Source organism: Protopterus annectens, chromosome 2.part1, assembly GCF_019279795.1.
Source record: "Protopterus annectens isolate FY-2018-M chromosome 2.part1, PAN1.0, whole genome shotgun sequence".
NCBI lineage: Eukaryota > Metazoa > Chordata > Ceratodontiformes > Protopteridae > Protopterus > Protopterus annectens.
Genome location: NC_056729.1, coordinates 1390374074 through 1390391724, shown reverse-complemented (window position 1 = coordinate 1390391724; position 17651 = coordinate 1390374074). Strand labels below are relative to the sequence as shown.

The following is a 17651-nucleotide window of genomic DNA, read 5'->3' as shown; positions in this document are numbered from 1 at the left end:
GACCCCCACAGAGACTTACATATAACAGTTTGGAGCATAGTACACAGGAACTTGTGACCACAGCTCATCGGAGAGTCTGTGCCCATAACCCTATGCCTCCTACTCCAGTGGTGACACCCCATCCCAAGTTAAGCATAAGGCTGATTACCCTTGGTGGAATGTACCCTTTGAATGCAAAAATATTGTTCAGTTCTGGGGGGACCCAAGATTTACAAGTGGGGGGAGAGTGTAGCTTCCACTGTATTTCATTGTAGAAGTAATAGACTGTAGAGTTTGTTGGTTTCCTGCTTCGTTCATTCACAAGGGTGTAGTGGAGTTTGCCTTTTTTTTAATTAATACATTTAGCTTGTATTACAAAAACAATGACTGAAGGGACTGAACAAGCTGATGGCAGGATCGTGAAGATGGTATTGGACTATAGTTCCACTGTTGACCAGCGACTTCCTGAGTGTGAAAAGCTGGCTCAAGATGGACGACTACAAGAAGCTATTGAGACCCTCCTGTCTTTAGAGAAGCAAATACGGACTGCTTCTGACATGCCATCTACTTCTCGCATCTTGGTTGCTGTAGTAAAAATGTGCTATGAAGCAAAAGGCTGGGATTTTCTTAATGAAAACATCATATTCTTGTCAAAGAGGAGAAGGCAGCTGAAACAGGCTGTTGCTAAGATGATTCAACAGTGTTGCACCTATGTTGAAGAAGTTTCTGAGCTGCCAGTCAAACTGAGGTTAATTGACACATTATGCACGGTTACAGAGGAAAATATTTATGTTGAAATAGAACGTGCTCAATTAACAAATACTTTAGCAAAAATAAAGAAGCAGAGTGGAGAGGTTAAAGAAGCTGCAAGGATCCTTCAGGAACTTCAGGTTGAAACATATGGCTCAATGGAGAAGAAAGAATAAGTAGAGTTTATTTTGGAACAGATGCGGTTATGCCTAGCAGTGAAAGATTATATTCAAACTCAAATCATCAATAAAAAGATCAACACCAAGTTTTTTTCAGGAAGAAAACAGAGGAACTGAAGTTGAAATACTACAATTTGATGATACAAGTAGATCAGCATGAAGGCTCTTACCTCTCAATCTGCAAACACTACAGAACAATCTATGATACACCATGTATCCAGGCAGATAGTGCTAAGTGGCATCAGGCCTTGAAGAGTGTTGTTATGTATGTAATTTTGTCACCATATGACAATGAACAGTCCAACTTGGTCCACAGAATTAGCATTGATAAAAAACTAAAAGACAATTTTGAAAGTGAAAGGGGGGACTGAGATATACTAGCTGAAGGAGGGAAGACTGAAACAGGAAGCTGAAGGGAAAAAGGGCCTTGCAGCATGACTGAGTTTTCTTTCTAGTGCTTTGGGACAGGGAAGTGAAGTAGCAGATTGTGTCTGTCTTTTGCTGAAATCCTGGATGATGGTATTTTGTAGTATCAGGAGAGAAGTCTGAAACCAGCAGTTCCACGTCTGTATATGCTTCAGCAAGAAAAGGAGTTCCTCTGGGCCTAGTACAGAGAAGCCATAGATGATTACCAGAGTTCTGGCAGGTGATTTTCTGCTTTTCTCATCAGAGGAAGCACGGGGCCTGGTCACTAGGATATTCCTGACAGAGTGGTGAGAGGCTCTGGCCATCATTTTATATTTTTATAAGACTGTGGATTTCCCCCCTAAATGCTTTGTGGATTACAAATAACTGGGATCCATATGAGCTCCAACTTGGGCCCCATCATGCCGGCAGCAAGACTGTAAGTAGTCACTGGCCAGTGAACAGGGTATAATAGAGTGTTTCATAGTTGGTCTGTTTAGAATTTATCAAGAGGGTTGAGGGTGTTAGTATTGCTCAATGACATTGCATTTTCTCATATTTGTATTGTTGCATTATAAATCTTCATTGTTCAATGACACTGCATTTTGCTCGTGTTAGGACTGCTGCCTTCAAGAATTTTGCTGCTCGATGACACTGCATTTTCTCATATCTGTATTGTTGTATTATAACTCTGTTATTGCTTAATGACATTGCATTTTCCCATGTTTGTATTGTTGCATTATAAAGCTTTACTGCTCATTGATATTGCCTTCTTTGTGATGTTTGAATGTCTAGCCCTTTTTCTGTTGAGTTCTGGGGAAGAGGGTGAATGTATGTTTCATTACATGCATATCTCACCTTGCCTTATTGCTAACTGGTGTACTGTTGAAATAATTTGTTTGTGGTTGTGCTATTGCTTTTTTAAACTAGATGTGTCAGCTAGAATAAAATCTGTCATTCTTGCCACCTTGGTGTGTTGGGCCTATAGGGGTGTCACCAGAGTCAGGTAGGAAGGAACCCATATTTACTTCAGCTACACCTGCGGGTGCGCTACACATGCAACATTAACTCCATGACACAACACAGCCACAATCATCAGCTGATAAGTGTGATGACCATAGTCATTAGCATGCAATAAATCTTGAGTACCATGGTTGTGCTCTCTAGGTGTGCACAACATATGTGACCTCAATGCCCAAACACAAGCCAGACTGTGCCCTGTAGCATGGAATAGGGGTGATAACAGATTGCATTATTGATGCAATTCAAAGATGAGCACTCTGAATCACCTCATTTGTATAACAGCTGCACTAAGCACCCAAATGTAGCATGGCAAAAAAAAATGGTCACAATATTGTGGAAGTCCACATTACAGCAAGCAACATAAAGTGTACTGCATAAAGAAAAACTCACAGTAGACAGATACATGGTAATGGACTTCAGGACTGCAGCCATTGCTCAAGGGGGCATAGGTATGACAGACACTATCACACACTTGTGCAGGGCATGTGTCTGTGTATGTGTGACTGTATGGTAACAATGGGGTCTGACACGCTGGAGGAACACACTGATAGAGCACAGGGAACAGGTAGGACAAATTGCAGATTTGGGGGGAAATTAGCCACTATGGTTATACTAGATGTTTGCACAGTGCCAGTATGCACAGTAGGTTAACAAGAATGGCATACAGTATTCACAAAACAGCTTCACTATCCACACTGTCCAGGGCTAACTCCACACCTGGTTGTGGACCCTCACATGGAAGTGGCTGATCTAGCTTTGCTGTGACATCTACCCTGGTCATGGATGCTCAGTTGTATACAGCTGAAGTTCATCTTGCTCCATTATGGACTCTACCTCTGGTTATAGATGCCTACTTGGATGATAGTGGACCTTGTCGGCTCCAGTGTCAGCATATAGGTTCATAGGTATATACTAGGCTACTGACAACTGGGGCCTTTTTAAGCTTAGCCATGCATTCCAAATCTCTGACAAGTTCTGGTATCCTTGATAAGTGTAAACAGGGGCTTTGGAGATGAAAGGCTTGCAAGCAGAAGCCTGGTAGATAATCCACTTACAGGCTGCCTGTGTCCATTAGAGACATAGATGCCAAAATAGGAATGAATTGAGATTTGGGATCCATAGCTAGGCATAAAAAGGCCCTTGTGGTCATTAGCCTAGTAATCACCTATGAGCCTATGAACCTAATTGTCCAAGTTACACTTGAATTGAGTTAGGGAGGATCTCTTCTTCATATAGGTGGGGAGCCTGTTCTAGAGCAGGGGTAGTCTCTGGGATACATACATGTCTCTCCAGCAAGTCCTATTTATACCACAGGCAAGGTTTAAGTCTTTAGAATGGGTAAATCTGGTGCTGCCTGTTTTGTGGATAAGCAGTAGATCCATAAGGGTGGAGTCTGTCAATGCCTTGTATGCCAGGCATAGATCTCCCCTCAGTAGCCTATAGGAGACAGAATGTAGGGATATGACTTTGAGGTTGAGGCTGAGGCAGTCTGTATAAGACATGTTACTTACACCGTGAATTATTTTAGTGAGGAACCTCTGTGGATGTTCCAATTGTTGGATATGCCTGGTTAGGGACATACCAAAGAGAGCATTGTACTCAGTGATAGGTCTGATGAATGCAAAATAAAGTGGAACAATGAACTCCTTGGAACTAGATGCTATGCCTCTGTTTATAAGTTGCACAACATAGAATTTCCGCACTACTTTAGACATGTCATAGTCAAAGGTGAGATTGCTGTCTACATGTGTCTCCAAGTCCCTGACTACTGGGCTGACGCTTAGGGGTATGTTGTCAATATGATAACTCCCCTCTGAATAGCTCCATCAACCTGCTGACTTTACAGCCTATCCTATAGCTGTCCTTATCAACAGATCCATTAATACTATTATGCATTTCTTGGCATTTAGTTTTAATCCATGGCTCTGACACAAGTTATTTGCCTGTATCAGTGCTTCCTGGAGAACATTAGTGTTGGTGGGGGATTCTCTGACTGCTTCTAACTTGCAATCCTCTGCAAATTGGCCTTGACTTTAGTGAAGTAGATACCAAAAAGGAGTGGTGCCAGGACTATACCTATATAAGTCAGAAAGTTATCCCAATGGGTAACATGCATGTGGTCTTGCAGTTCAACATCAGCCCACTCCTGTGTATCTGTACCATGGATTACATCTGCCCTTGCCTAGACATAGTATAGTGAATGCCAGCATTCTCACACATGCACCCCATGTGCTTGACCATCCTCTAGACCATCTGCTCCAGATCTGATGCTACACATCCACATGGTACATCCAGCCAGCATTCCATCCCTGTAAGCTCCATCCCATCACTGGAGGATGTGATCTCTAACACCCCACAACCTTAGCATTGTATGTATTTACCTCAGGCAGCACCCATGACCTTTCCACCTATGCAAGCATTACTGTTCCCAATAATGTGCCCCACACCTGTGTAAATTATGACGACTGTGCTCTGCCAACTTGTCTGACTTATGTAGGTATAGTTATGGCTGATGCACTGCTTAGTCAGTTGTGGACCAGATGCTGCCCCATTGTCAGTACCATGACATATTGCATCGATCTCTGCCTTGCATAATAGTCCTCTGCAGCTGGTCTCTTGGATGACCACTCACATTATACCTCCTCTGCTGCTGGTACAGGTTCATCAGTCAGTGCTATGAGCTCTCCTGGCTGTTACTGTTTCTGTAGCAATGCGTTACTCATCATGGCACAGGGCACAGATTTCTAGCTATAAGTCTCTGGTGTGTACTCAGCATGCCACCAGATACCTCAAGGCAGCAGAAATTGACCTTCAGCATCCCAAACACAGGTTTGAAGAAGTTCTGCATCTGTGAACATGTAGTGTAGTATGCCATCTCCACCATGGTCTGGGGGGATGTGGTCATCAAATATGGCTCCAACGGTTAGCTTTATATCAGCAGAACATAACAGCAAACACAGTTAAGTGTAAACCTTAGCAATGAACCTTTCTAGCCTCTGTGGTTGGGAAAGTGTGCACTTATCAACTAAATGACCCCAAGGAACATCACCCTCTCTGTACAAAATGCCGATATAGGTCACATATGCCAGATGTGGGAAACACACAAACTGCTTGTACGTGGTATAGATACTCACTGGAGAAGCTCATCCAGACTTTGCCACAACCTGCTGTGATGGAGAGGTTAGTTTGCTTTTGCTTTCTTGTATTTTGTATTACTTTATTGCCGTCTTCTATTTTGTATATTGTGATTTGTTTTCATTACACTGTGTTTTACTTGTATTCTGCTTTTAATTGCTTAATAAAACTAGGAAAGAGACCACGGCTGTGTTTCTTGTGAGTGGCGCAGAAAAGTTTCCCACTCCCTCACCCTGGTGCTGTTGTGTTCTTAAACTCAAATGAATTTCTAGTTGCTTGTCCTTTATGTTAATTTGACCACATATCTTTTCCCTCTCCACTCTCATTGGCTGTTGTAAGCACAAAATTATCATTTTGTGAAATCACTCCCCTTCAACTGTTTAAATTTATTGGCCATCCCACTGTATTCCATACAACCAGAATACAAAGTGCCCACCCCTTTTCAAGCTATCTTGCACTTTTAAAATTAGTGGCTCTCCACATAGACAGCTAAAGCTTAAGTTACCCCTATTTCATATCTAACCGCTTAGTGCACAGTGCAGTGCTTAGGATGTTAACCCATTTTTTTCAATTTTACCTTTAAAATCTGCAACATCTATTGCAAGATCACCAATTATTGGACACCCCACATTCTGTCTGTCAGTAGTGATCTTGGAATTAGTGCTTCTGTTTACTCCTGGTGAGAGAAGGAGTACATGGACATTATTTCCTGGAGGCTTCTGATAACCGGAAAGCCTAATAACTGCTTCATAGGTGACAGCTTGGAATTTGTGCTTATATTCTACTCCTGATGAGAGAAGGAGCAGAGTACATTGATTCCTGACTGTTTCTGGTTAGACAGTGAATATATGTGCTTGACATTCCTGATTACACTGGTTGCTATTCAAGGCATCTACCAGGAAAAAGCTACAACAAGCCTACTGATCCTTGCTTCATCTAGGACAAGACTGTGGCTCACCAAACAGGTTGTGGCCTGTCTCTCATCTTGGGATTGGTGTTAATGTTTTGCTTCTGGTGAGACAAGAAGCAAAGGAGCATTGTAGCCCAGCAACATGAAGCTGCAGTGAGACCAGCAATACAGTATCCATACAGTAAACATTCATGCGACTCCCCAGTTTTCACCATTCTTGACAAGCTAATTCTTTGTTTTCATACTACTTGTTTTCTTTCTATCATTAGACTATCTGCTTAAATACTTCATCCTTAAATTTTCAGGGTCTACTTATTAGTTTTCCCTCGGGTGTTTAGCAGTTCCCTGTATAGACACAGACACCTTCAGTGACATTTTTCCTGTAAAAGCACAACTGAAATTTCATCAGTGCCTAGTTGCACACAGGACAACTAGTTTGCAGTGACAAGTAGTGTCCCCAGTGTTGCCAACTGGATACTCCTGACATTGCTTTATATTCTCATTCCAACTGTCTAATCAATAAAAAAGGGGTATGTTGCCATGGACATGAACTATCCCACTATCTCCATTACCAGCTTTGTGGACACGAGCATCCTGAGGCAATGTAGAAATTGCCACATGTTTACTGACAACCACTTAATTCTCAAACAAACTGGTATGGTATGTGAGAGATGTATTTACACAATGTCACTGGAGGCAAAGCTTTCACATAAAAGTACTCCTAATGTCAATAAGGTTCTCAGTATTACACAAGCTGCACCCATCACACACATTTCAAAGCAGACATATAGACCCACATATGCTGTGCCACTTAAATGTAACCTTTCTAAACTCCAAAGGCATCCCATGCAAAGTACAGATAACAAATACCCTCAGCATCCCAGAATGCATTATTTTAAAACACCCACATCAACGCATAGAGCCACATCTCATGGAGCCTCTAATTCTAAGCCCATAAAGCAAGCCACTACACAATCCAACATTCTAGTCATTGGAGACTCCATCATTAGACACACTGACATCCCTCTCATCAGGCTGAGTAAGGAGAAAGTCACAGTCAGTTGCTTATCAGGGGATAGGATCCACAGCATTATGCACACACAGAGGTCATTGGGCCACAAAGTATCAGTATGACTCAGTCATTGTCCTGTTGGTGTAAATGGCCTGAAATGTACCTCCCTAGACTATATGTAGAGAGACATCATGGAGCTCTCAGAATATTTGTCCCAGACTGATATGAGCCTAGCATTGAGCAGCATTTTACCTTCTACAAGGATGATGCCACAATACAAACAAAAGTTGAATGACTTTAATAATTGGCTTAGTTCCTGGTGTCATTCTAAGGGGGTGCAATATTTGTCAGCATGGAAGGAGATGGTCAGCACAGCACTCTGCTTTGCCAGGAATGATCTGCACCTCTGTCCCCAGGCTTTTGAATATTAGCTAAAACATTGCCTTTCCGTATAGATTAGTGCCTTTTTTAGGCACTGAAATTACTTCCAAAAAAGCAAATTAAAACCCAGAAAATCTAAAGGTATTACTGCTCAATGGTAGGAGTCTAAACAAAAAAACTCCTCTCCCTAGAAGCTCTCTTCACCCTAGAGAATGCTGACATCTGTGCGGTCACTGAGACACGGCTTAAAGCTACGAAGAGTACAATGAAAGTGCAAGGTTATAATGCCTTCCACAGATTTATATCAACTACTACACAGGCAGGGACTAAAGGTGGAGGTGTCTCAATTTACATAAAAAATAAATATACCTCAAGGCTGTTCAAACAGGACAATGGACTTGAGCTACTTCATGCTCAAATCACCATAGGCAAAATCCAGTACCACTTCCTTGCAAGCTATAGGTCCCCCCCTCTATGACCCTGGAAACCCATACTATGTATTTAAACTTACTGGAAACACTGATCATCCAACCCAATACCATACTCATAGTCAACTTTAATTACCCCACTATTAACTAGGAATCCTATATGACACCAATCATACAGGCACAGAGATTCCTGGATTTTGAAACACAAACTCCTTGGACCAGACTGTCAATACACCAATCAGGGGTGAAAACATACTAGATCTGGTCCTCACTAATATGTGAAAGTGTTGCACACCCCCTAGTGTAGTGTCTTCCCTGGTAAGGTTACACCACAAAATGGTCTTCTTTGAAGTAAAAATAAAACCTGTACCCCCCAGCTAACCCTGGAATATTCAAGAACTACTCTAAAGCTAACTTCTTGCTATTAAGTGATAACCTGGCAAACTTTTAAGTCCTCATAAACCCAGAGAACACTGCTACCTATGTAGAACTGCTCACAGAAACCCTATACAAGCATGTTAATGACCTGGCCAAGGCATTTGACATAATACCCCACTCAGGCATTGCTGACAAACTCAAGAGGTTAGGTACAAACCTGTATGTCACCCGGTGGATAGGCAACTGGATCACAGACAGGACCCAGGAAGTTAGAATTGGGGAATCCACCTCTACAAAGAAGCCAGTCACAAGTAGAGTCCCTCAGGAATCATTTCTTGGACCGCACCTTTTTGACATTTACTTCTCTGAAGTCAAGGCCAATGTCAATGGTCTCTGGCTGACTAAATTTGCAGATGATTACAAATTATGAGCTGTCATTGAATAAAACACCAACATGAATGTTCACCAGGAAGGACTAACACAGACAAGCAACTGGTGTCATAGCCAAGGACTAAAATTAAATACCAAGAAATGCATAATAGCATCCTTTGGGAAGTCATCTACCTCTGGTAACTATCACATTGACAGCACACCCATTTGAGTTGACCCACTAGTCAAGGACCTAGGGACACACGTAGACAGTAATCTATACTTTGACCATCATGTATCTACAGTAGTGAGAAAATCATTCTATTTTGCACAATTTATAAACAAAGGTATGTCATCTAGGTCCAACAAAGTAATTGTTCCACTGTATTTGGCATTCATCAGACCTATCACCGAGTACAAAGCCCCTTTTGGTATGTACCTAACCAGGCATATCCAACAAATGGAACATCCACAGAGGATCCTCACCAAAAGAATACAGGGCTTAAGTAAAATGTCTTATGCAGACTGCCTCAAGACCCTATCCCTGTATTCTGTCTCGTACAGGCTGTTGAGGGGGGATCTATGCCTGGCATACAGGGCATTGTTAAACACCATTATGATGGACCTCCTGCATACCCACAAAACAAACAGCACCAGAATTACCCATTCTAAAGACTTAAACTTTGCCTGTGATATAAATAGAACCTGCTAGACAGACAGGTATTTATCCCAGACACTACCCCATCTCTTGAACAGGCTCCCCATTCATGTGAAGCAGAGTTCCTTCCTAACCCAATTCAACTGTAACTTGGACAATTGGATGGGGAACAGGAAGTTCATCCCTGGCTTGGCTCCTGTGTCTCTAATGGATACAAGTAACCTGTAAATGATTAAAATTCCGGGCCCCTGCTTGTAAATGTTTCATCTCCCAAGCCCATGCTTATACTTATCAAGGGTACCAGAACTTGTCAGAGATTTGGGATGTATGGCTAGGCTTAAAAAGGTCCATGTGGTCATTAGCCTAGTAAACACCCATAAACTTATATAATGCAACTGTAATTCACTCTCAGATAAGCTCCAACCAGAAACAACTACCTCTAATAAAGAAACTCCTTGTGTTAACCCCATTAACACTCTCACCTTTCACCCTATCCCGATTACCCAGATCAAGACACTTCTCTAAAAACTAAAGCCAACCACATTATCCCCTGACTAGCTCACATTTGAATAGCTCCACAAAGTTGCTGATTCTACCGCCTGTCCTATAGCCATCTTCATCAATAAATCCATTGCAGAGGAATGTGTCCCTTTACTATGGAAACAAACCATATATTATTCCTGTTCACAAAGTCAGTCAAGACTATTCCACATCTAATCATTCTTTTCCCCTCCCCTCTCTAAAATATTAGTAAAATATATCCACAAGTAACTTCTGCACCACTTAACCATCAAACTTCTCCTGTCTCCTACACAATATAGTTTTATACCAGGTCACTTTATAGGCACAGATCTCCTGTCATTCCTTAATACAGTGTAAACCCACCTAGATCATCACTCCATCACTGCTTCCATATTCCTAGACCTCTTCAAAGCCTCTGACACCATCTCCCACAAACTACTGCATAAATAAACTAGCCACATTTGACCCTTCATTCCTCAACAATAAATTGGTTCACCAGTTACCACTTGAATGGAGTTCAACCAGTATTCTGGAACAACATCCACTCCACCTTCTTACCAAATAACCTCGGAGTCCCACATGATTCAATAATCTCTCTCGTCTCCATCATCTTCATAAATGGCCTGAGTAAAGCTGTTGACACTGGAGGTATTATACAATACAGATGATTCAAGACTTGTAACTCATGCTCAGATCCCTAAACAACTGTAAAATATAACTCAAACAACGCAAAACATATATTAAATGCTAAAAAACAAGGAGAATCATGCTATTCACCAAGAGCACTCCCACAAACGAATAACTCATAACCATCATCTCCAGCAACAACACCAGTCTTGAATATTTAGACCATATCAAACTTTTGGGTGCGATTATTGACAAAAAATTAACTTTTAACCACATCATCTATGCCATAGCCAAAACCAGCCAAAAGTTCTATATGCTCTATAGAATAAAACATTTTCAGCAGCATAGGCTCATCTCCAAACTACCCAATCTATTCTCCTCCCTAGCCTACTGTATGACCCCTTATTCTTATTAATCTTAAGAAAGCTTATATTAATAAACTTTCAATTACCTACAACAAAATTGCTAAATTTTCTACTAATCTTTTTCATGGAACACATTATTGCTTACCCAGTGCCAACTACAATAGATGGAATTAAGTAAAGCTTTGAATTATGCACTACTTAAAACTGCATTTACTATTTTAAACATTTCCAACAAATGCCCTGCAATCAAAAACTTAATTATTCTACATGCCGTAGGAGAAAACTGACCTATAGAACTTGTTTTTCCCACTCCCAAAAAAAAAACACTTTAAAAATTCCTTATATGCAGTGCACATTGCAGAACAATGGAACTCTTCCCACCTCACTTAATAAATTACAAACAATTCCAACACAAACTTAAATATACCTAACTTCTGCATGCACTGTCACTGCACTGCTATATCAGCACAGTTCACACATCAACACATTGTACATCTGTCTTCCTCTCATACTTTCAGTTCTGTAGTTTTTTGGAAAGCTATCCCTTTACCTACCCTCCTTTCTTTCAATGTGAACCAAATATGATCTTTCACCTGCCATTACCTTCTTTTCCTACCTGAACAATGCCTATACTTCCCTCATTTCCTTTTCCTTTGAAACATGCTACCCACTTCTCAAACTTTCTTCTTTTTCCTACCTCTTCATCAAAATTCGCTATTTTCTCCACTGTACTACTTATATACCTTCATCTCGATTTAAACCTCCCACGATTTTTCTCCTACCCTTCTCTCCTTAAACTTCATCTCCTCCACCAATGTCACTTTCCACCACTGTGTGAAAAAAATCTTTTTTTCTGACTTTCTCACCTACATTTCTAATTGTTTTAACTCATATTCATTCCCTACTAAATTCCATACTGAGTTTCTGTATTTCCTGACCTCCTTACTATATTATCACCCAAACTTAACTTTTATTTATTTTTACTCTACCATCTATTATAAATAATGTAGGCACTCTTTCCTTTTCTAGTGTTTTATTCTTGTTCTTCCAAATGTTTGCTTTACTATTCTTTTGAAAGTTAATGCACACAGTATTTAGATTTTTTATAATCTTTTCAAATCATAATATTTACAACTCTGTAAATGTTATTTTGTTTAGAATTTTTGAAGAGATTGTTTTCCTGGAACCCTGTTTAAAAGAAGCAGTCTCTCCTAGTCAACAAAAGGAAGCAAAGAATAAATAAATAAATAAATAAATAATATTATAGGTACTCCACATCACCTGGCAATTGATGGAATGGAAACCGTTACAGCAGATACACCAGACTGTATATGGAACCAGTGGATCTTTGGTACCACTATGGGTGCAGACAATGACTCTAGAACCTCAGGGAAATGGGCTGTGTTACAAAATGCTTACATAGTGGTGGTTTTCTTCTTTGCAGTATGTAAAAATTAAAAAAAATGCTTTTCCAAATGCATCAGTATTATGTCAAGAAACTGGTGTAGGATTCAATAGACTGAGGCCCCTGTCAAATGCTTAAAGTTCCCCAAGTGAGGATGGCTAATACTACACAAACTTTCATGTCCATTGGGATAGGCAGTCCACACATCCTCCTTGATCCCATGTGAGAATGGCACCAAGTCTAAAAGCTTCTGTATGATGTCTCTGTTCAAATGATAATGGCTGACTATGTCCCACTCATTGAGGTGATGGTATGTCAGCCATTGCAGTAGCTTCTGAGATGTGGAGGGCAATGGTATGCAACAGTGTGGATGCTGCTTCTAAAGGTAGCCATTAACATATGCTGAGTAGCTTTAGCAGATGGTAGTTAGTGCAAGCAAGTCATCTGTTCACCTAAAAATGATGGTGTTCAGATAAGCTGACTGCCACAGCTCAACCTACAGTTTTTATGCATTTCTGAATTACACTACCATGATTTTGTCATTTGTATATGTGATTGTACTTATTACCATAAGTTAACCTGTTTACATTTCATTATGCAATCATTTGTATGCGATACACATCACGTTATTTTTCTGGTAGAATGGCTATATTATAATTGTCTCTGAATCACCTACTCCTTACACGTCACTGATCACTAAACTATTTTGCTTAACTAGGTGTGTTATATGTTTATGAATACCTGTCACACTTGTTTTTCACTAATTGGATATCCATAATATCTGCAAACACGGACAACATTGCTTTCAGTGCTGCAAATAATCTGAATAATGAAATTCATGAATACCAAAGAGAAAGAGGACATACACCCTGTAGTGGTTGCCTAACTTTGAATATTGTAACAAACTATATCAACATTTACAAGAATGTCACTTACTTTAAAGAGATTCTAATTAGATTATACCAAACCTCCTGCTGAAGCAGAAATGCTTTAAACTTTATGAGCGTTCATTAGCTTGCATGTAGACTATCTAGTAATAATAATCTTGAGACCTCCTGCAGAAACTCAGCATTTTAATTTACAGGCTTGCCTTTCAGTCATGCAGTAATGATCTGAATGGTAACTGAGATGTCACTCTCATTTGTAATATGTGTGAGCTTATTTTATAACAAGAATATCATCGTGTCTAACACACTTTTCAGCCGATGGTTTATACGCAGTCACAATGTAAATGCTTTCATTTTAAACACTCCATTTAGTTAATTGCATATGTACTTGATCTTGTGTTACACTCAGTTAAACATTTTGCTGCAAGGAATTCATCCTTCTACAGGGTTGCTGTGACATTAAAGTAACATAATGAGTCTGTTAACTCATTGGCAGTATGTCACAATAATGGTGAAACAATATAATCTGTGCAGAGACATAGTGCAAATGAGCTCATGCTAGTGAGGTAATGAAATAACCTATAATGTGCATATAGATTAGCCAACTAAGAAGCCATTAGCTCTTTTAAAATACATTTTTTTATGTTTTACACCATAAAATGTATCTGTAGTACCAAACCAGACAACTGTTTCATTGATCGCTTTGATGCTGTAGTGACAATGCTAACATCGCAAACATTATTCTTATAGTTTGTTTGATTACCATAGTAACTTCTCAAAGAGTAGCAAACTCAGTGCCAACCCTTTACAATATGGCATAACATCGTTTTCAAATTTTGAGAGAAAGTTAGAAGATGCTGCCACTGTGCTCCACAAAAAGGTATTCTAGTACAGCTAGGGATGACATCAAAATTAAACTCTATTTTAGGTTTAGTATTGCTTACTCAGTGACACTCTGATATAATAAAATAATTATCCTAGTAGTATCCTACCACTCTATCTAAAAAGCACATACTACCACCATAACCCAATTGCACTATTTATTTTTATTTTTTATTTATTTTATTTTACATTTGTTAACCAGGATGGTCTGACTGGACAAGGTCCATTTACAGTGGTGGCCCAGGGAGAAAAGCTGCACATAATTAACAAAATGATGATATTATACAAAAGGAACACAGAGTCATCATAGCAGCATTTGATGAAAAGAAAAAAAAAAACAGAAAAAAAGCACAAAAGAAAATTTACATATATACATTTTATTTGTTGTGAATAGGACAAAAATCACTACAAAAACCGCATATCAAGGATAAGGGACACCATTTATCAATACCATGCTTACAGAGGGTCTAAAGTAGGAGAGAAAGAAAAGCTGGAGAAAGTATATTGTAGGATTATGTAACACATGGACAAAGCCGTGAACTTAGAAAATGAGACTTAAGAAAGTTTTTGAATTGTGTAGTATTTAATGCAGAAGTCACAGAAATGGGTAGGTTATTCCAACAATGCAGTCCGGTTTCCTTCTCTTCTGTGCGGTCATCACTGCACAGACTTCTGGGCTGCAGGGCAGAAATGCCTTTCTTCCCTATCCGGACTGCCTAACACAGCAGTCTTGAGTTCTGTGAGTACCAGGAGCTCTGTGCATGCATGCATGGAGTTCCAGAACTCGTGATTTTTTTAAATTATTTTTCTTCTTTCTTGTTAGGTGGGGGTCTTGTGATTTTTTTTTCTTCTTTCTTTTTAGGTGGGGGGGGGCTGCAGTCCTGCAGTCCTATAGCACGAGCCGCCTGTGGTGCTAACTCTCTATTTTTTGTTAAAAATTGTGGATTTTATCACTGTGTTTGTTCCACTGTCCTTTGTTTTTGCTTATTGGATTGATTTTGGCTCTGGGACTTCACTGTTCCTGATACTTTGTTTCTTTTAATAACAGATATGCACTTTCTAAATTTCTCCACAGCCAGTTTAGTGGATATGGGTATACTGATATAACATTACAGTTGTCTAATGTTCACTGACAACCATTTAATTGTCAAAGAAACAAATACAGTATGGGAGAAATGTATATGCACAATGTCTCTGGAGGCAAAACTCTCACAGATAAACATTCATAACAACAATCTGATTGCCATAAACATATACACTACATCCACCACAAATAGTACTCATCCCACACATAAACCTACTTAAAGGCATTTAAATGTAATCTTCCCAAGCCCCAAGAACTCCCAGACATTTCACCTGCAAAAGTTATCCTCAGCAAATCCAAAAGCACTCAAAAGAAGTATCACCTAACACTGCACACACAGATACACACAGTGGAGCCTCAACTGCCAAACCCATAAGGCAAGCCAATACATTAGCCGGGACTCTAGTCATCAGGGATTCCACTGTATAACATACTGATGCCTCACTCACCAGGCTAAACAAGGAGAAAATAATGGTCAGTTGCCTATCTGCAGCCAGAATCCACCAACTTATACATCCACATAGGTTATTACACCACATGTGTCAATATGATTTAGTCATAGTTCGTGTATGTGTAAATGACCTGAGACATACCTACCTGTATTACATGAAGAGACACATTATGGAACATTTGCATTATTTGTCACTGCCTGGTATGTGCCTAGCACTGAGCAGCATTTTGCCTTCACCAAGGATGAAGCCACAGTATGAACAGAAGATGACTGACTTTAATAACTGGCTTCAGTTTTGGCATCACTCTAAAGGGGCACAATATTTGTCAGTGCAGAAGGACATGGTTAATGTCCTTACCTTGTATTCCTTTTCTTTTGAAAACTGAACAGATGATGTATTACCTCTCTTACTTTACGAAACATATGTGTACTTTAATTTCACCGTCATTTCTCCTCCTTTGTTCCTTGCTTTCTCTCTTACTCCTTGTCATTTCCTTATGCTCTACTCTCTTTTTGTTTCTCTATCTTTATTTATAACCTCACTACTAATACTCTTTTCTTACCCTATCTGTTATAACCTTATAACTCTTAATCAGGCATAATTTCTGTATTTTTTGCTTTTTGCTTAGTCAATATGTCAGCTATTACTCTTTGAACCCTGTGCACATAAGTTTTGTATTCTGCATATTTTATAGTATATTTCTCCATTTTATATTTGTTTCTTTTGTCTATTGAATATTGGTCTGTTATTATATCTTGTCAATATTTTATGTATTTGTCATTAAACTGTGTTTTTTTGTGGAGCTTTTCTCCTCGGGTCTCCACTGAAAATGGGTTTAGACCCAGTTGGACTAACCCGGTCAACAAAAGACAAATAAATAAATAAATGTTGCTTTGACAAGGATGGCCTGCATCTTTCCCCTTTTGGGCTTTCATATATTGGCTAAAATACGTTCACCCCCATAGTGCTTTTTTTTAGGCAATGGCAAGTTTGCAAACTTTCCAACATAGCAAAAATCTACCTAAGGAAACCTAAAGGTTTTACTGCTCAATGCCAGGAGTCTAAACAAAAAACAAGAAGCTCCACTCCCTTCAAGCTCTACTCAACTTTGAGTATCCAGATATCTGTGCAGCTACTGAGACATGGTTTAATGCCACAGCGAGTACCCCAGCAGTGTAAGGCTTCAGTCCTCCATTCAGATTGATTGAGGTGGCACAAAATTCTAAAACCCATTCATTAGCTGTTTTTGTAGATAGGACTTTAAACCTATTTTTCAAGCATCAACACACATGGTAAGGATCTTCTGGGATATTTTGGGCTGACTGAAGAGTCATCTATGGGATCAAAATTTGTTTTTGTAACAATCAGTGTTATTGATTAGTTTACTTATATTCCTAATCCAGAAGGGCTAGATCTTTTTCACACGTCTCTCCTATCTTGTCAATTTTTAAGCTTCAAAGACATATTGATCCTTATGTAGCTTATGAATATTATTTTTGACAACAATTTTATATATTTTGATGGAGAAGTTTATAGAGCGTCTTATGCCCCCACATATGCAAATTTAGTTATGTATGCTTGGGAGACATTACACATATTTACTAGTGAATTTTTTCACAAATGTAAATTATGTTCATTAGCTGGATGACATTTTTATCATATGGATGGGAACTGAGCAGGTATTATATGAGTTTATTGAATATTTAACCTCACCACAAAATTCTCGAAATTTACACACACTAATTCTTGTAATTTGATAATTTTTTTTGACACAGCTATTATTAAGACTGACATTGGCTTTGTTTCCACAATTTACAAAA

General features: G+C 39.4%; 1 pseudogene; it reads left to right on the top strand.

Annotated features, from left to right (window-relative positions):
* The first annotated feature begins 345 nt into the window (after positions 1–345).
* LOC122794975 lies at positions 346–1279 on the top strand (annotated as a pseudogene).
* Positions 1280–17651: the final 16372 nt, after the last annotated feature.